The sequence below is a fragment of the Aedes albopictus genome, chromosome 3 (assembly GCF_035046485.1).
Source record: "Aedes albopictus strain Foshan chromosome 3, AalbF5, whole genome shotgun sequence".
Taxonomy (NCBI): Eukaryota; Metazoa; Arthropoda; class Insecta; order Diptera; family Culicidae; genus Aedes; species Aedes albopictus.
Genome location: NC_085138.1, coordinates 258,904,679 through 258,925,984, shown reverse-complemented (window position 1 = coordinate 258,925,984; position 21,306 = coordinate 258,904,679). Strand labels below are relative to the sequence as shown.

The window sequence follows — 21,306 nt, the reverse complement described above, 5'->3', positions numbered from 1 at the left end:
TCATCGAATTTGAGCTAATTTTGTTACTGTTATAGTCATTTTGTTTAATGACCATTGGGCGCGCAGTTTATTGATATCCGCTAATTAGGCCTACATTATCACATGTTAAACATCAAATGTGTTCATTTTTATTTTTCAGTGCTAGAATATAGACATTGACTGATACACTGTCATGAAAAAATAGTCATATATATCCCATATTTAGCGTGTAATAGTGCATTGAACTTTTCGCATTTTTTCCTGCCGCACCCTGTAGAGGAATTCCTGGAGGACTCTCAGAAGAAATTCCAAGGAGAAATTCCTGGAGGAATCTCTCGGGAAACTTCCTGGAGGAATCTCTCGGAGGATTTTCATGGAGAATCTCCCGGAGGACTTTCTGGAGGAATATCCCGGAGAATTTCCTGGTGGAATCACCCGAAGGACTTCCAGGAGGAATCCTCCGGATAACTTCCTGGAGGAATCCTCCGAAGGACTTCCTGAAGCAATTTCCTGCAGAACTTCCTGGAGGAATCTCTCGAAAGACTTCTTGGAGGAATCTCCGGAGGACCTGGAGGAATCTCTCGGAGGACTTCCTGGAGGAATCCACCGGAGGACTTTCTTGAGTAGTTTTCCGGAGGTCACAACCATGTTTGGCCGCCCTAGAGAAATTTTCCTATAGAAATTTTCCGAAGGACTTCCTGAAGGAATCTTTCGGAGGAATTCTTGAAAAAATCCCCGGAGGACTTCCTGGAGGAATCTCTCGGAGGACTTACTGGAAGAATCTCCCGGAGTACTTTCTGGGCGAATTTTTAGAGGAATCTCCTGGAGGACTTCGTGGAAGAATCCACCGGAGGACTTTCTTGAGGAATTTTCCGGAGGACCTCCTGCAGGAATTCAAGAGGATTTCCAGGAGTTTGGCCAATTCCAGAAATTTCCAATAATAGTAAGATTAATATTCGTCGTGTCGAGCTAAGACTGGTAATACATATAGTTATAACTAACAGCTTTGATGATCATGGTACTAGTGCATGTTTGCTATCATCTTGCGGCACAATGTCTCTTGGAGTACTGTTCGGGAGCTATTGCCCAACCTGAATTTCCATGTCAAGGTTTATTTATGATTTCTTCGTAAATAATATCCTTCACACTCAGTTTGACTGATAGCAAATAATTTCGTTCATATGGAACACTTCAACCATATTACACTTCGCTTGATCAACGCTGCCGTGAACGTAACAACAATCACAAGCACAATGTATTCATAGTAACAAACAAGCGCAAACTTGAATGTGTGTAAAAACCAAAAGCGAACAAGTTTATCTAGGACACGTCATTTTCGGGTTCAACAACTCCATCGAAACTGCAATTTACCTCCCTGCGTGGAATCCATCAATCTCCTGTGGAAAACGTTCAATAGCACATTGCATACATCAACCTGTCGCCGGGTCTATAAAACGTTTTCCGGAGGTTGCACCCTGGCCTGGCACCTGGCTATATGAACTAGGTACTTGTGCACTGCTAGCCGTGAGCGACATGCACTTTGAGGTCGTTCGAAAAGAGTGTCGCTGTTGGCTGCCGGAAGAGGGTGGCAGTGCGACGTAATAAAAACGAAACGCGAACAGCCGTTTATACCTACCGACTATTAGACTACGTAAGAATGGGCGACCGATCAAAGAACGTGACCCCATCATCCGTGCCAGCAAATAAGACTCCTCCTGGTGGTACACGTCAGCGCCAGCCACGAAGACGTTGACCTACTCCAAATAGTTGAATAAACTTTATCGGCTCACGTCATGTCGGGTGTCGCGTCGAGGGTACGATATGGAATTGATTGGTGCTTTTGGTTACAGGGCCCATATCGTCGGTTTCCTGCAATAAGGACACAACTCATAAAATGTGAATTTTAAGAACAAGCGTTTGAAAGTTGGGAATCTCGAAGCATCCCCTATCAGTTCACTTATTTCATTTATCGTTTGATAAAAGTAAAAGTATTTTGATTGTTCTATCATGGAAAGGGACTGAAGGATTAACTGTTTCATGAATATTGGGTGACTATTTTTCAACGACTATTGAAAAAGTACTGATTTTGAGTTGTGCATTTCGGTACGGGTCTTTGTGAGATGAAAGTTCACATAGTTTTTCATCATTTGCTACTGGTTACTGGCACGCACACATTCTCATATTTTTTTTTATCTGTATTAACGAGATTTTTGGCCTTAGGCTAGTTCATCTCGGGACCCACGCTTTACTTCCCTTCCGAAGGAAGAACCCACATTTCGTGAGTTTGTCGGGAGTGGGATTCGATCCCAGGTCCTCGGCGTGATAGTCAAGTGTTCTAACCATTACACCAGGTCCACTCCACCTCTCATAAATTCTACAAAAAGCCGAAAATTATTTTTTTTTTCAAAGAATAAATCACTATTCTACTCATTTCTGTAGTTTTAAAATGCATTCATGACACTCAGCAATAATTTACACGCAAAACAATATTCACTTTATGCCCCCCGAGCCCCTCGTTACATTAGAAACTGCTTTAAAAACATCAACACCGGGAATCAAACTAGAACATTGTAACGTCATTCCAATTGAATGAACCGCGCGATTGAGAAAATCGTGAAAAAACATCCGCGCACTAAGCAATAACATCAAAATTCTTGAATATGGTGGAACTTCTTGAAGGCGAAAATTGCTTGAACAGTTTAACTAATTTATTAGTGACTTGTCAGGATGACGGTAAAAGTTGGAATGAACGAAAACTTACAAAACTACATATGCTTCGGTTGCTGTGATGTACAAACCTTAGCAGTCAGCGAGTGCTAGATTTCTAACACCCCCTCTCAATCGATGACCCCGATCTTGCTCCTGAGGGACTGGAATCGGGTTGCATCTAACGCGTTCGTAAAAAGATCTGCTTGCTGCTTGGTGGTACTGATCGGTTCGATCTTGGCGGTCCCGGCTGCCACATGGTCCTTGATGAAATAATGTTTAATGTCGAGGTGCTTGATACGCTTCGATTCAGCATTCTTGGCCAGCCCTATACAGCCTCGGTTATCCTCGTAGATTGGCACAGGATCTGACGGTTTCTTGCAGTTGAGGTCTTCCAAAATTCCAGCCAACCAGATGGCTTCGGATCAAGCTTCGGATACGGCTGCAGCTAGCGCAACATATTCGGCCTCGCTTGAAGACATGGAGACTGTTGGTTGCTTCCGACTTGTCCAGGACACTGTTGAGCCGTAAACTTTGAACAAGTAACCCGTTACCGACCTGCGATCTTCCGTGTCGGATGCCCAGTCGGCGTCTATAAATCCCACGAGTGGTCTGCTGTCTGCATTTCGCTTGAACTTTAGTCTCATGGTAGCGGTCCCTTTGAGGTATCTTACAACCCGCTTCAGTGAATACCAATGATTTTCCGTTGGGGATTGCTGGAATCTGCCCAGGTAGCTGATGGGGTAGCATAAATCCGGGCGAACGCAGAGCATCTGATACATTAGGCTGCCCAGCAACTCCCGATACGGCTGGGAAGTACGACATCCTTCTTGGCACAGCTGGAGTCCTTTCTCCATCGGATTCCTGGTGGGATTGCACTCGGCCATGCCGAACTTCTCCAGGATTTTATTAACAGCGGTCTCTTGAGTCAATTTCAGGTATGTAAACGGATTGTAAACGAGCCGCATCCCCAGGAAAAACTTCGCTTCGCCGCAGTCAGTCATCTCGAACTCAGCGGAAAGACGGGCTTTCAGCTTCTCGATTGTTCGAATGTTCCGTCCGACTATCAGGAGGTCGTCCACGTACAGCACCAGATAAACTTCATCGCCTTCAGTGTGGCACACGTAGAGACAGTAGTCGCGGTTCGATCTTCGGAATCCCAGCTTCAGTAGAGTTGCGTTAAACCTCTCGTTCCAGCAACGTGGTGCTTGTTTTAATCCGTATAGAGATCTCTGCAGCTTGCACACGCTGCCTGGTTTCGCCCTTACGCCTTGAGGTACTTCCATGGGGGCTGTCCATAAACCACGTGGTCATTTTTTTGGGACTTCTCAACCCCCCCCCCCCCCCCGCGTGGTCATTAGTCCATACAAAAAATTTTATTCGTCCATACAAAATGGTCATTGGCCGACCCCCCCCCCCCCTCCTCATGACCACGTGGTTTATGGACAGCCCCATGTACAAATCTTCCTTCAGCACTCCGTGGAGGATTGCCTTCTTAACGTCCATATGATGTACTCGAACACCATGATATACCGCAATTGCCAGCACCACCCGCACGGTAGACAGCTTGGCTACTGGTGCGAACGTATCCTCGAAGTCGACTCCAGGACGTTGCAGGAAACCTTTAACCATCAGTCGCGCCTTACGCCGAACCAATCGATCGGTCTCATCCTCCTTGAGTCGGAAAACCCATTTCGTTTTCAGCAGCTTCACGCCGGCGGGACACGCCATCAGCTTCCACACATCATTGGCCTTCATAGAGCGGAGCTCATCCTGTACCGCCTGGTTCCAGAGGTCACGGTCGTCACGGGTACTAATTTCATCATACGTCTCAGGAATGTCTGGAGGAGAATGAGGGCCAACAGCACTTGCTCTAAATCCAGTAATATAGTCAAGGAACTTACCCGGAAGAAGGGAGCGCGGGGTGGGCTGGTTCCGCCACATCTTCGTCAGTGACATCATCGTTTAAAACTTCACCTTCATTTTCCGGAACAGATTCATCGTCAGATTGGACACCTTCCTCTGGATGTGGAAAGGTTTGTTCTTCCCCCTCTTGCTAGTAGATTAGGGGTACCACCAGTCTTTCTTCCACACGATCTCTTGCATCGTTGGCCCACGGAAACGAGTTTTCTTCGAACTTGACGTCACGAGCAATTACGATTCTCCTTTCGTCCTTGTCCCACAGCCGGTAGCCATTTGGCGCGTAACCGACCATGACCAGCTGTCGACTTTTCGCGCCGAGCTTCTACCTCCGTTGACTCGGTATCCAGGCAAAGGCTTGACATCCAAAAACACGCGCCTTCTCCAAACTTGGCTTCCTTCCATACCATAGTTCAGCAGGGGTAACGTTTCTTGGAACCGCCGAGGTTGGGCTTCGGTTAATCAGGAACACGGCCGAAAGCACAGCTTCATACCAGAACAATTTTGGAGCATGGCACTGGATCAGCATGGTACGTACTTTCTCGATGAGGGTCCTGTTAAACCTTTCCGCCACTCCGTTTTGCTGCGGTGAGTAGGCTACAGTTGGCTTGACTTGAATGCCCTTCTCCTTGTAGTAGGTCTTCTGACTGTTGGAGAAATACTCACGTCTGTGGACCAGTAAGTTGCAAAATCTACTTGCCACACGCCGCTGTTGCCATCGCTTCAAATTCCATGAATTTTTCAAACACCTCCGATTTCTTCCTAATCAGATACACCACAGCGAAATGCGAGTAGTCATCAATGAATGAGACGAGGTAGCGATGTCCTTCCCATGATGCAGGCTCGATCGGCCCACACACATCCGAGTGGATACGCTCCAACGGTCGCGTCGCCCTGTCTCGTGCACAATTGAACGGGTTCCGGCTTTGTTTTCCCAGGACGCCCACATCGCAGAACTTGATCTTCTCCGGCTTGAAGGACACACCAAGGACCAGCTTCTCATGCATCAGAGCGGCCATTCAACTTTCACAGATGTGGCCGAGACGCTGGTGCCAGAGATCCGCACTATCCGCTTCAGCCAAGCTTGCATTGGCTCGTTGCACTGCAATCTCCATGACGTAGAGGTTGCCCCGCATATGCGCCGTCCCAATCGTCTCTCCGTCCTTCTTCAGTGTTACGTACCTTTCGTTGAAGATGACTTCCACACCAGTCTTCGTTAGCTTCTTCACGGACATGAGATTGTCCCTGAGAGACGGAACATACAGGACATCCTTCGCATGCATCATTATGCCACGGTTGCTCATGCCTGATTCCTTGGCCACCAGGAATTCTCCGCTTTATCGCTACATCGATATGCACGGGTTGCTTCAAAACTTCGACGGACGAGAAATGCTGCTTCGTGTTAACCATGTGGTCACTGGCCCCCGAGTCCAGCAGGCATTCTACCTTCTTACTGCATTTCTGCTCACCTGCACATCCGTCCGCCCGACCGCCCGCCATGTACACAACCGATCTTGGTTCGGTGGCAACGTGAGCGTTCGTCTCTCTTCCAGGTTTGAACCAGCCACTCGGAGTTGCCGAACGAGGTCCTCAAACTTCAGCAGGTGGGCGCGCAACGATGTCCCTTCCTTCAGCTGCAGACGAGCGATTTGCTTCCGGATTACCGTTTGCTTACCGGCAGACTTCCTGGCGAACGTATCTTTGAGAACCTTCCACATTTCCTTCATTGTAGCCTTCTCCCGGATACATCCCAGATACTCGTCCGAGAAAAAGCTCACCAGCAGGGACTTCGCCTTACAGTCCATGTCCTTGAACTTGGCTGCTTCTCCGGCTTCTGCTGGAACATCCTTAACGACTGCGTCCCACACCATCGATGCTTCCAGGTAGACTTGCACGCGGAACTTCCAGGTGTCATAACCGGTTCCGGAAAACTGTGGGATTCCGTGAACGGCCACTTCCTTCTTGCTGTCGCCCACACACTTAAAACATTCGTGTAATTTTGCATTGATTATAAATGCTACCGACGGAAGCTGGAAAGTACTTACAGGCTTATGTGCCTGAGGGTTGCGAGCGCATACCGTACCGTGTCACACGACGCTCTCTGCGTCATTACTGGTATGGTGCCTATCAGCATTCTTATCAGTGAGGACATGGAGTGCTTCGAAATGCGCGGCACAAGAGGCATACGCAGGACTGCCAGGATGGCCTCTATGGTCAAATGGCAGCGCGCGTGGGACAGTTCCACCAAAGGAAGGTGGACCCATAGGTTGATACCGAGGGTAAATAGTTGGATTAATAGGCGCCATGGGGAAGTTACATTCCACCTGACACAGGTTCTTACAGGTCATGGTTGCTTCCGACAGTATCTACACCTTTTCGAGCATGCGGATTCTCCCGAATGCCCAGTGTGCAATGGTTTTGAGGAAACGGCGGAACACGTTTTGTTCGTGTGCCCGTGTTTTCGCACAATGCGTGACCGCATGCTTACCGCATGCGGGGAGGACACAAACCCGGACAACTTGGTCCAGCGGATGTGTAGGGATGAGTTTGGCTGGAACGCCGTCCCAAGCAGCACCTGCAACATCATCCAAAATGTGGTTTTCTATGATTTGGTCTAAAAGAGTTGCAATAAAAGCACACGCAACTTTCATCTTGTCAGTTGAGTTGCATTTAAACTCCGAATATCGTTAAGTTGCAGCTTTGTTTCATGGGAATTACAAATAACATCGTATTTAACATCGATTTATGGAGGCGGAGCTTACATATTCCTCACAAGTGGCAATACAGTCAGCTTGCATGAAATGTGTTATGTAACACACATGAAACATCTTACTCTGGTTTGTTTGTTCAGAGTAGGTTCCAAATGTTTAGCGGAAAACTTGCGCGTCTTTTCATTTTGACAGCTTTCTAACTTGTGGCAAAGACGGTACAATGAAGTAACGCGTAACTTCAGTAGCTTTTATGGTGCATTGAGCAGCAAATCTTTCACAGAGCTTCTGGTGTAGTATGTAAGGTGAGTGGTTAATACTCCTGGTGTCCATGGTTCGAGTCTGAATATATTTTTTCATTTTTTTATCATTCCCACTGGCTCATGTTGCATAAGGATTTAAAATTTGCGCTTTTTGCATTCCAAAGAAGAAGCAATTGTGTTGTGTTGTCCTTAATTAGAACAGTGAATAAATTGCACTGATGTTGCTGGTACTGGCTTTGAAACAAGTCGTGTTGCTTGGGGTTTCAACGGCTATCACCCATATCGTCTGGGAACTACAGAGGAGGTGGCGCGTGGACTCGGAGAGTGGCTAGTCCAGATGCAGTACAAGAGGTGGTCCAGGGGTTCGGAGTCGGCTTCGTAGGTCATACCGGTGCCCTGCGGTCGAGATCGACCCTTACAACGATTAAGTGGCCGCGGAGAGGAAGTCCCGGTAGCGGTGCTGTCGTGGCGTCGGTCTACTGGGTTGGATCCGAGCCCGCGGTTGGAAAGGGGTCCCTGGCAAGGGTCAGGGTAGGTGAGATCCTGCTGTCTGCAACCTACGGGTGCATCTGATAGGGCCTGAAGGATAGTGATACCCTTCCTTACGGGCAGGTCAGATCGGGTTGCACGTGGGCATCAGTTCTTGATGTCCGCTCAGCAGTAGGGCGCGGGTGGGGTTGACCCTGCCCGCCTTCCGAGGACAAAGGGAGTGGCGAGGACCACTCGGGAAACTGTCTAAGCGCCAGCATGCTACCGTCATGGACTCTCCAAAGCGAGTCATCGATGTTCGTTGCTGCAGGCTACGCAGCTAACCTTGTGGGTGCGATGTGCACTAGCCCCTCTCTGAAGCAATACCTTCTTGGTGGTTCCGGAGAGACGTAGGGTTTGGCGACCATAGGAATGGTTTAGTGGGTACGAGGAGAGAGTAGTCCTGGATTTTACTTTTGTTGTAGAAGACGGCCTGTCAGACCTACACTACCCTAACCTTCTGTTAGGGTGTCTGTTGAGCAGATTATCCCCCCTATGGTTTAGAAGGAAAAAAAAAACACACACAGTCATCATCTAAGTTCGTCGAACTGAGCCTTCTTTCGAAACTTCGATTTTTGAGTAAACATATAGCCTTTCCAGTGCACTTAGTGTACGAGAAAGGCAAAACATCAAAAACCAAAAAGTGAGGAAATGACACATTCCAGCGTAACGGGACACCGCGAGGAACTAACTTTCGTGATCAAATGACGTCTGCAATCGAATGCAATGTTCATGATCATATGGTTTAACAGGTTTTATAACAAGCTTATTAGATGTACTTCCTGATGCAATACTTGTTCTATGGAGTTTTGGTTCCAATTTACTTTATATAACATGTAACATTTCGTAACGGGACACCATCGCAGAAATTTTCTTTTTAAAAATTTCAAACTGAAATGCGTATATTAGCTCTGTTATGAGGTTTTGAATAATAGAGTCTTCTAGACATTTCTTCTTTGGATTGATGTGAACAAGATTGCCGAAGTGAGTTTTACTGAGAAATGTATAGTTTCGGAAATATTTTTGATTTAGTTTTGGGAGCGCAGCGTTATGCTCGCGTGAAAACAGTGTTTTGCTAATGGTGTCCCGTTACGGCTAAAGACATCTAGTTGTAGATCAAATGCTTTGCTAGATAAAATGTTGGTGTCTTCGGCAATGTTTTTCAGACAGATGATAGCTGTCCGACAGAACACAAATAGGCCTTCAAACCCGCTCTTGCCCTATGGTGGCCATCGGAATGGGCCCTGGGGAACCTGTTTCGAGGTTTGTTAAACCTTCACGTACCCGATTCCCGACAACCCATTTTCAAAATGCTGGCATTTCGTCAATTTTCATCCGATGTTTTTGAAGTCGCCCTCAATTGATCATAAATAGGTGCGAGTTTATTATACTCAAGTGGCCTTCAAATATTCGGAATAATTCCGGCGATATTCCGGATTGTGCAGGGGTCAGGGGGTTGTCAAAATGGCTAAAAGTGATTATTTCGAGTGTTGTTGTGTTTGAACCATCGATTTTCAGCGAAATGTTTGTTGCAAACAGTGAAACACAGCTGCTGTAACCAGATTGGAATAAGTTGACCCATCCGAATCCCCGTGACAGGTTCCGCGAGGCCTCATTGGGGACACTTCTGGTTTTCAACCTAAACATGCCGTGCGACATATCAATCGTCATGATTTCGAATGACTGAGTCAGAAACGATAGACTGAAGTATGCATCAAGTAATTTGGCCACCCCGGAACATATAGCACAGGTTCCACAGGGATGTCATCGGGGACATTTGTAGTTGGCAGCCAAAATATTCTGAGCGACGTGTCAATCTTCATGATTTCGAAAGAATGGGATAGAAAAAAATGACTTAAGTATGTATCAACTAATATGGCCGCTCCGTAACACCTGGAGCAGGTTCCGCGGGGGCCTCTAAAACACAATAACTCACACGAAATAATACCTTTTAGCCATTTGGCAAAACAGATTGCTTCCCCACCCCCTGACCACAGTACATCCCGGAATATTTCCCAAATGGTTCCGGATAATACATGGCCACTTGAGTGTAATAAATAAGCACCAATTTATGATCGATCGAGAGTGACTTAAAAAAAATCGGATGAAAATTGAGTATGCTGTCACAACAAAACTTAATAAAATATCGCTTGTTATACTGATCCACCAGAATACCTGCCATTTATTTACGTAGTTTTCGTAGAGCTGAGAAGCGGGCTTTGTTCCAGTAGGGCCGTTACACCAAGAAGGATAATGTAAATATATACCACCTACAAGATCATTTCATCATGGTTACAGTTTTTTGGTTAAATATTTGATCAAACCAAACTTATTTATCCACTTATGAATGTCTTTAAAATTTTCGTAACGGGACACCATGTCTACGTACCCATTGTAACGCCTAAGATAAAGCGTCGATCAAGGTAAACCATATGTTGGAAGAAAGGTCTCCACGAGTACTAAAAGAATCCTTAAAATCAATGAAGCAAATTATCACCTCACTAATGCTCATCACAACTCATCAACTGTATATTTATCGCGTGCGATTGAACTGTGCACTGATCAGCGATGACCAGCAGCAAAGAGGTGGCAAAACGAACATGATGTAAATCACAAACGATTTTGCACACATCTGACTGTGCCGCCACACGCTCGCCCGAACAGCCGATCCATACCGAATAGGTTGGTTTGCGAAGCTACGGCACGAACGCTCGACACGCACACAGAAGCTACATTCGCATGTACCGATACCATACTAATAAAGCTTCCAGCCAACGATGCTTCGCGATAAGCTGTCGAAAAGCATCGAAAGCGATGAAAAGAGATGCTTGGCTAGAACGCAACGGCTCAACGGCGAAAAGGAAGAGTCAACTATGCTGATCAGTGTTGAGCCCGTTCGTGTGCTACTCATATGGGAGGTTGATTGAATAAAGCGAGGATGGGTGAAAACGTATTCGTTGTCGAAAGCAAATCGCATCATTTCGCGAATGTTTTCATCAAATAGCAAGCTTGCTTAAAATCATTTTTCTAAAGTTCGTAATAAATTAGTTATTACAACAAATGTGCTATTTTCGTAACGGGACACCATTAAATTGCGGCTATTGCAAAAAGTGCTTAAAACATATCTAAACCCATTTTTATGAAAAGTTGCCTTTGAGTGTATAAAATATACATTATTATACTACATTTACAAAAAATAGGTATAATGTTTTTGAACTTTCATATGCAAGCAGGCATATTTGAAACTTATCAATGAAAAATTTCATTTTTCTTACATAAAATGCTATTACTTCACCTAACTATTTAAATAAGTTACCAGTCAAATTTTAGGTAAAACAAATGGTTTTCCTAAGATTGATTCTACCCTTTTTCATATGCTGGAAAGCTTGGGGCAAAACAATCACTTTGAAATTTCCCACCTTTGGCGTAGAAGTGCGTGGAATGTGTCAAATGCATCCAGTTTCGTCTTAAGTACTGTTCCTTTTGACTACAGCGTTTCAGTGTTTTCATCCTATGACAGATACGTATTACGACCTCAACTGTAAGGTCGTCTTCAGTGTCGAGTCGAGTCAAGTAGATTTTGTGAGCGTCGTGCCCAAGTGGGCAATAGCGCTGTGAATTGGATTAAGCGGTTTAGTTAAAAAAATCCTTGAAGAAATCACTACTGGTCTAAGATACCGTGGAAAACTTTTCGAACAAACGAAGGCCTGGTCCATGACCAGCATTTACAGGGGGTGGTGTTCTAATGAGTGCAAAGGAGGCAGCTTGAGCTTCCATCCCTTCACCATCATCCTCTATGATTTATTTTCACGTAACAATGGTCGAATTTCATAGCAATTTGAATTCACCCATTATTAATGTCCATTAATATAGGACCAGTCAAATGGAACACATTCACACTCCATATATCAAGGTGAAGGTCAACAAACAAACAGTTTGCACTGTTTTCGTTGTTATGACTTTTTTCCTTCCGGTTTTTGTGGTTTGTTTATGTTTACCTCCCGACTCGTACTTTTTATGGCCACCGTTATGCCCATCGACCGATAGATACCTATCGGTGCGGCGTGGTATAGCAGCGACGATGGTCCGGCTTCTTTTGGCCGCGGCCTATTGGAGAAGCCCTTCATCAACGCGTTGAATTTTAATGACGTTTACCTACGCTATGAAGAGAGTTTGGTACACAAACTTCCAACTAAACAATCTGCTTCAGTTCAGTCAGGATGTAGATCAATTTTATTGACAGTGTTTAAGTTTTATAACCCCGGGTAACAATCGGACCATGCTGATTGGGGCAATCTAGTGCTAAGATTTTTACCATGATCCCGATGATTTTCTGACCATCAAACTACGTTACCATTGAGCTCGATAGTTTTCAATATCTAACTAGTGGACCATGTTGAGTGTGTCGAGATTTAAATCTTGAATGATCCAATACCTCTTCGTAATTGAAATTTCCTTGAAATCCCTAGACAATTGGGCATAGATTATCTAGGGCATGTTCAAGCTTCTTAGTGGAAGCTGAGAAAAAACATTGCCGCTGTTGGGACCTTAAATCACAATGAATAATAAGAAGAAGGAGATGAAGACAATGTTGAAAAATATGCTCAATGTGATGAGTTCAATGGAAGTTGTGTTGTTGTTTTTCATATTCTGTAAAATGATTAAGAAATTAACCAAATATTTACATTGTAAAAGATACATTTTTAGACCTTACTGGCAAAGCCTCTCAAAGATTATTGTATAACTAGAAGAGTATCAATACATTAAAAAAGAATTGAATTAGGTAGAAGAAACATCAAACTAATATTAATGAAAGTCCACCCAGTCAAGTTCAAGCTTTCCATCAATCAGTTTTGCGTGCTCTGAATTCAAATGCGATCAAGCACGTCTATACCAAATCACTTCCATTCCTTCTAAAGGTGATAACCACACTCACATTCCGTGGGAAAATGCAATATGATTCAGCCGGGTGTGCCTGTCGCAGGGTCCTAAACATTTCTAAACGTCCACTTTTTTCCGCTACATCACGATGATGGCGTGGCCTCCACATAGCTCTCTACATGCATAGTCATCTGCCACCCAGCAAATGGAGGAAGTGAAATGCCGGAAAAAATAAATGAGCACAGAATATAAATTTTTCAGCGTCAAAAAGCATCCAACCATCCGCTCAAAACTCGAACAGGCAGCTCTTCTAGTGGAACATGCAAACAAACAAAAAAATAGAACACTCTGCCTGGTTCAAAGCTGAGAATGAGAAAAGGAGGAAAAACAGCGTGTCAAGCCGAGCCCCAAAGGCAAATGAAGATGCAAGCATGCACGGCCCATCCACCCACTTCGGAGGCATTCTAGTGTGCCATTAGTAGGTACCAAGTAGTAGTAGTAGGTGCCAGGGTGGTGCTACGAAAAACTCTGAATCGTTTCACTTCCCTGCAAAACCCCACCCAAGCGAGCAACCTTGTTCCTGGTTTCAAGTTTGCTTTTCATTGTTTTTACTTTCCACTCTTATGCTTTCCAACATATCTCACTTTTTCCGCTGAGCTGATTAGGTCGTTGTTGTTGGCATGGTGCTCAAAACAGCGCAGCGGAAGAACCGTTGCTAAATGAATGTCGGAATCAGTGGCGTAGCATTGGGTCAGCTGACCGCCCCTAGAATCCTTCATAAACCATAATGATTTTCACCCACAAAAAGGATATAAATAATGCTTGGGAAACCAACTTCCGGTTGGTCTTATATACCAATCAATTCACTTGACGAATTTGGCAAATGTCTGTACGTGTCTGCGTGCATTACAAAACAATTACGATTCTCAGCCGTCTGCCAATCGATTTGGATTCCCTTAGCACCAAATGGTAGCTTTCCATCCGAACATAATTTATATTTGATTGGACCTTTCAAATCGAGATATCTTATGAAGGTAGGTGGGGGCGATGCCGTCTGAAATACTTCTTTCCAGATATCCAGATGTCCACTCTTCTAGGCAAGGGAATGTCCAATAGGGAACATTACAAGCAATTGTAAGATCACTTGGAGCAAGTACAAATTTTGTCCCAATTCACTAAAAGTGGAAACAACGAGATGTGTCTTGATGTGCGGTTCACAGAAGCTTCCTCTGGTAGACCGAGTACCCATAGCCGGTAAGTGCTAGAAAGTGCTTCTTGTTTGAGATGAATATGTAGTGGGGCAATGACAAAGAGAACTTTGAGCGTTGCCGTTGGAGTTGAAGAGAACGCTCCAGACAAATGCCATTAAGTACATCCTTTGGAGATGGACTAACTTTGATTGGATCGTTCTCACTACGCCCTTTTGCCACCACACACGACATCAACAAGCCAATATTGGTCGAACAACAGTTGTGTAAATTCATTTTATATACGAAAGAACAATAGATGTTTTGCTCGGATTAACTGAAAGGCCATATTGGCGACACCAACCCTCAACTACCTGAAGGGAGATTTGCATCAGGTCGAAAAGGGTACTGATGCACATACTATCTAACAATGTTAGCCTAACATTGTTAGGTAGTCGTTAGCAAAACCATAACAAGGAAAACCGCTTCGAGATTCCACAAAAGCGACGGCAAGACTCCCCCTTGGGGGCATCCACTAACACTCAATTTCCTAATCGCTGCTAGACGCAATGTTGAGAAGAGATGTCAGTTTTTGAGCATTTGGTGAGTCCAATTGGAAATCATTGGAAATATACCATGACTCCGTGCGGCTTTCAATATGGCATCGAAAGGCACGTTGTCAAAGGCACCCTCGATATCTAAGAAAACAGCCAAACAAGATCGCTTTTGAGTGAATGCATTCTCGATATCGTAAACAACCTTGTGTAAAAGAGTGACAAAGGACTTACCAGTTTGATAGGTATGTTGGTTTACATGAAGAGGCAAGTTGACCAGAAAAACATCGCGAATGTGATGATCCACAATGCATTGTATGCATTTCTGAAGAAAAGAGGTCAAATAGATAGGTCTAGAACTCTTTGCTTCTTCATACGACGCACGACCCACTTTCTGAATTAACTTCACAATAATATTCCGCCAAGATTTGGGAATATACCCTGTAGCAAAACTGCAAACAAGTATTTTTTTTTTCAAAACATGTTTGAAATAATCAAATCCCTTCTGAAGCAAAATAGGATGAATCCCATCTGCTCCAGGAGATTTGAAAGGAGCAAAGCTAATCAGTGCCCATTCAATCGATTCTAAAGTTATGATACTCCGAGCCGAAGCCAGGGAATCATAACTACAAGAAAAGACATCAGGTTCATCCGAAGATGTAACATTCACACCCGGGGAAGTGTGTACTGAATAAATATTCCAAAAATTCCTCATCAGAGGAAGTGAAATCACCATTTGGCAAACGAAGTTCGTTCACTTGAAAATCCTTAGATTTCGCAAGGATTTTGGCTTCACTCAAACTGGAAACATTTGTACGAAGATTTTTCCAGCTGGATCGTTCAGAAGAACAAAGAGCTTTCTGGTAGGGCTTGCGAGCCGACCTGAAAGCCTCAGATCCAGCCGAACGTCGTCTATTCCAACTCTTCCTACGTTGTTTCCTGAGCTTCGCCAGATTAGTGTTCCACCAAGGGATTCCTCTTGTGGTCATTGGCGTATCTAGGATTTTTTCCTAGGGGGTGCCTAGAGGGTGCCAGTTTCAGAGGCTTCCAGGTTGTTTTGTTTTTTTTTTGTAAAAGGAAATACCGATCCACCCTTAAATTTCTTAGTATAATAATATACTGCGTCGTGGGGAAAAAAAACCCGCAAATTAAAACGAGCTATACATATTTTGAAGAACAGTTATTTTTTTGAAAATTCGAACCGTTGTACCGATTTCACACTTTCCCTGCCATGTGAGGTTTGAAAACTTGATAACTTGATTGTGTATAATACATGGAATTTGTATTTTCAGTTTGAGCTTAACAATCATCACGACAACCCCTTTGTTTAATGGATTAAAAACAATCAAGTCCGTAAGAATACATTTTCACATACAAAATTTGAACTCGATTATCTTGAGTTCCGTTTTGAATCTTCGCGAACATATTATCAATCCATTTGAAATCCGGAATTTGGTGCGAGCGAACTTCGATTTTTCTCTTCGTGAGTCTGATGCTTGCACCAAATTCCGATTTCGTCTGGATTGATAATATATCTGGCTGTATAAAGCTAAAATGTTGACTTACTTAAAACCAATATTGTATAAATAAGTCAAAATTTCAACTTCGTACATTTCGGATAATCGAGTCTGGTATGTACGTATGATACAAGAAATTTGTGCTTTCGTCAAAAGATTGTTTCAGTAATTCTTCAGGGAATATTCCCGGCAATTTATTTGGTAACTGTTTTGCAATTTATTTATTTCAGCAATTCCTTTGGATTTGGTAAATTTCTTCGGTGATATCTTTCGATCCCCTTAGGCAATTTATTTAAGAATTTATTAGGTAATATGTTTCGACTTAATACCAAATAACCAACATAATACTAAATACCATGCACGCATCCTTTGCAAATTAAATTGGGAAATTTTTCGGCAATTCCATTAGGAGTTTATTTGGCTTTTTATTTTATTCGCAAATCCTTTGAAATGTTTTCTCGGGATTTCCTTCGCCAATTTTTTTAGTACATAGTATATCAAGCATTGTTTTGTTAATGTCAGCAATACTATTGATATTTGCTTTTGAAAATTCTCCAATTACTCTTCAGGCAATTGCTTTGAAGATTCTCTTAGTGAAGCCTTTAGTTATCCATTCGACAATGACTCTTGGAACTTCCTCACATTTTTTTGGAAATGTCTTGGGAAAGTCATTTTACTTTTTTTTATTTTCGTCGACTTTTTGGACTACCATTATCTATGCTATTTGGTATTCCTTCGCCAATTCCTTCGAAAACTTCTTTCAGAAATTATTTTGTAAATCTATTCTATAATTTTAATAAAACATTTTTAGACAATTTCTTCTGTATTTATTCATTAAGGAATTTCGACAGCAGATTATTTCAGAATACCTTCGGCAATCGGTTGAAGATAATCACCGTGGACCTTTACTATTATTTGGATCGGCAATCCCGATGTTGTTTGCATTGAAAATTTATTTGTTAACTTCATCAGCAATTTCTTCCGAAATTTTGGAAACTTCGATTAGTACTTTAGAAACTTGTTCGGTAATTCCTTTGGAAATAGATTCAGCAAATTTCTTAAAGTTTTCATTCGGGAATTTATTTTAAAAATAAATCTTTGGTGGTACTATAAAAAATCTGTCACGGTGATTCTACGACAATTACTTTTAGAATTCTTTCTAAATTTTCTTAAGAAATTCCTTTGATGATTTCGGATTTTTCTTTTAGAATTTCATGATTTTTTTTGTGAATGTTTGTGGAAATTTCTGTAGAATATATTTCGACAATTTAATTTGAGATTGAATTCGGCTTTTAAAAAAAAGTTCAAAAATTTTCTTCAGGAATTCTTTTGGTAATACTTATATAAATTCTTTGGTAACTACTTTGAAAGTTTTAAGGTAATTTTAATGGCAATTTTTCCGGCATTTTCTTTGGGTATTTGTCAGTAAGTTTTTCGTGAATTTCCTAGATTATTCTTTGAGGAAGTCGAGTTGAGGATTTCCGAATTTCCAGTTCAGAAATTTTCGGAGGCAATAAATATAAATACAATTTCTCAGGCAATTTTATCGTATTTTTGTAATTCTTTATAATTTAATTAAAGAATTACAAAAAAATAACGATAAAATTGCCTGAGAAATTTGCAAAAAAACTGAGAAAGAAATTATTGAAATAATTTCAGAGAAATAACCATTGAAATTATAGAAAACAAAAATCAAAAAAAAAAATTGCTGATCATATTCCAATGAAAGTCCCGCAGAAATTTTCAACCAAAAAAAACAACTATGCCGAGGGAAAAATCAAAGAAATGGCCATACTGTGGTCTAGCGAATACGGAGTAGTGGGTTCGAATCCCAACAGATTTTTTTTTTCACAAATTCACATTTTAATTTATCAATTAGAAACATTCTGTGCCTTCTAATTAACTACAAGTTTTCTTCGTACATTCCTGTAGGATTTCACTAGAGATTTCCCTAGTAGTAGCTCCTAGGATTTCTCTGGAAATTCCAACTATTCCCGAAATTCGTTTAGGAATTCCTCTAGAGATTTCTATTGGGATTCAGATGGAATTCCTTGAAGAAGGCTAAGAGAAGTTCCAGGAGTAATACCATGAATAATTTCTAGAGATATACATGAATAACAACGCTAGAGGAATTTCTGGATGAGTCTTTAGATAAAATCCTGGAAGAATCAAAGGCATTTCTGGAAGTATTCTGGAAAGAAGAGTCAAGAGGAGTTCCTGGAGGAATCCAATGAGAAACATTTGGAGAAAATCCAGGAAAAAAAATCCTTTGGGATTTTCAGGAGGAAACACCGGAGGTTCTTCTGCAAGGCTTCTAGGAAGATTGCTTTGAATAATCCTAGCAAGTTTTTAAAGGAATCCCTGGAAAAATTCTTAAAAGAATTCCGGGAGGTATTGTAGTAAGTATTTCTGGAAGAGTCCTAGAAGGAATTGCTGGAAGAACCACAGCAGGAATAGCTTGGGAAATCTAGCTGAAATTCCTGGAGGAAGGCCAAGAGGAGTTCCTGGAAGAATTCCATGAGAAATTTATGAGAGAATCCTTGGATAAAATTTCTTAGATAAATATTCCTGGAGGAATCACCGGAGAGCTTCTGAAAAAATCTCAGGAGGTATTCTTAGAAGAATTCTGGAATACATTATTGTAGAATTCTCAGCAGAAACCCTAGGATGAATTACTGGAGGAAACTATACAGGAATTTCTAGATAAACCCCATCAGGAATGCCTGGGGGAATCCAAAGAAAAAAATCCTTGGAATACCTAGAGTAGCCCCTATCCCTGCAAGAACTGGTAGAGATATTCTAGAAGAATCTATAGAGAAGGCCCTGAAGGAACCGCAGGAGATTTCCGGGAAAAAATCCATTCGTATAGGAATTTCTGGACGTATCATTGTAAGAATTTCTGGAGGAATTGCTGGAAGAATCGCAGGAGGAGTTTGAAGTATTCTTGGAGTAAGGCCAAAAGTTGTTCTGGAAATCCATGAAGAAATTCTGGAGGAATCTATGGATAAAATCTCTGGAGGAATTCCTGGATGAGTCCTTGAATAAATCCCTAGTAGAACAACCAAAGGAATTTCTGCAAGAACTCCAGGGAGATTGCCTGGAAAGATCCCAGCAGAAAAACCAGGAGATAGCTCTAGAAGAGTCCGTAGCATAATTTCTGAGATACCACAGTTAGAATTTCTGGAGGAAGATTAGCTGGTAGAACCACAGGAATTGCTTGAGGAATCCCAGCTGGAATATCTGGAATTCCTAGAATTCCGGGAGGTATCATAGAAGTAATTTCTAGAGAAATCGTAGAAACAGGAATGCCGGAGGTATCTCAAGAGAAGTTCGTTGAGGAATACCTACAATTCTCCTTGAAAGGGTCGGCCGAAGTATTTCTGAAGGAGTCCTAATGAGAATTTCGTGAAGAATTCCAGCTGGAATTTATGGAGGAAGGTCAATAGAAATTCTTGGAGAAATCCCCTGTGGAATTTCTGGAAGAGCCTCTGGATGAAGTCCTGGATAAACCCTTGAAGAAATCTGTGGAAGAATCCCTGCAAGGATTTTTAGAAATTTCCTGGAAGAATTTCTCTAGAAGAATTCCTTAAGGTATCACAGAGAGAATTTTTGGAGGAATTCTAAGAGAAATTGCTGGAAGAATTGCAGCAGGAGTTGCTTCAGGAATCCTAGCCACAATTCCTGGATGAATGCTATGAAAAATTTCTGAAAGAATCTCCGAACAAAATCTCTAAAGGAATTCCTGGAAGAATTTCCGCGGGAAATTCTGAAAGGATCCCAGGAAGATTGTCTTGAATAATCCCACCAGAAACCTCTGAAGGAATCCCAATAAAAAAAAATTTGAAGGAATCCCTAGACGAATTCAGAGAAGTATCATAATAAGTGTTGGCGAATACGCCGCGCCTCTATGGTGTCGGTGTCTCTAGGCGACCTGATTGATTACCCCTCGCCGATAATAGCGGAGAAAGTGAAATGACACGGGACGACAGTTCCCTACACAGTTATACTGGTGAGTCTGTATCGTTCATAAGAGACACAATAGATGTGACAACTGAAAAATTGCAGATCATGTTGTGTTGCTGGCATGCAAGATTCAATATTAAAACTAAAGATCTTGAAGTGCTATCAAATAGTCATTAAGTGAAGTTATACTAATATTCAAAGTGAAATAGTTTCCTTTCTAAAGGTAGTGGCATGCAATTACGAAATTATATATGTTTCTAATGTGTTGTGTAGTTTGACAGGAATCTTAAAGCAACTACATATCATACCCTTAACCTAAATGAAGAATTATAAACTAGTGGGGTAAAAAAAAAACTATCAACTAAAACACATGCAATTACTTACGTTTAACTTAAAATTACAGTACGGATTAGTAGTGCGACTTGAGTGACGATTGAACATATTGCTCGGCGCGAATCAGGAGAAACAGATAGCGACATAGCTTGACCAACATTAGACTGGTTCATAGACTAGACTCAAATTGGACGTATGTAAGACGGGACTAAACGTAAGTTAGAACGAACCTTTTTCTTTATTTGATAATCAACCAACACATATTGCTGCATCGTTACAAACAAGAATTATACCTATTACAGGAAAATAATAATCCACCTACCAGTAAACCCAATAACGGTCGTTTAATTGCGGGATTATTATTTTGGAAAATTTTCCCTTGTTGGCAGTTCCCAACAACGAAGAGGCATTGGTGGGCCGACTCTTTCAGCGGACATGTAGAAAGCAAACTACTGATTGCTGTTCAATCTGTCCGCTGAAAGAGTCGGTCCACCAATGCCTCTTCGCAACAATAAGAATATCCAAAGAAATTCTAAGAGAAATTGCTGGATCAATCTCTGCAGAAATTTCCAGTAAGTATAACCCCATCAAGACTGCCTAGAGAATCCTAACGGAAGTTTTTTGAAAAAATATCGGGAATAAACGATTGTGCGATATTTGCCAGAAAACCGTTCGCCAGAAAACCATTCGCCAGAATGACAAACGCCAGAAAACCATTTGCCAGAATGTACCATTTGCCAGAATACTATTTGCCCGAAAGTACCATT

General features: G+C 42.3%; 2 protein-coding genes and 1 long non-coding RNA gene across 3 annotated transcripts in view; 2 read left to right on the top strand and 1 right to left on the bottom strand.

Annotated features, from left to right (window-relative positions):
* LOC109422214 (uncharacterized) overlaps nt 1–21,306 on the bottom strand; it is a 317,823-nt gene that overhangs the window by 112,977 nt on the left and 183,540 nt on the right. The window lies entirely within an intron of this gene.
* LOC109422378 (phospholipase A1) overlaps nt 1–21,306 on the top strand; it is a 142,283-nt gene that overhangs the window by 42,909 nt on the left and 78,068 nt on the right. The gene's annotated exons all lie outside the window — the stretch shown is intronic.
* On the top strand, nt 19,247–20,846 carry LOC109427353 (uncharacterized). Its single transcript, XR_003894618.2, has 3 exons — nt 19,247–20,429; nt 20,480–20,548; nt 20,610–20,846. It is a non-coding gene; the product is annotated as an uncharacterized LOC109427353 (long non-coding RNA).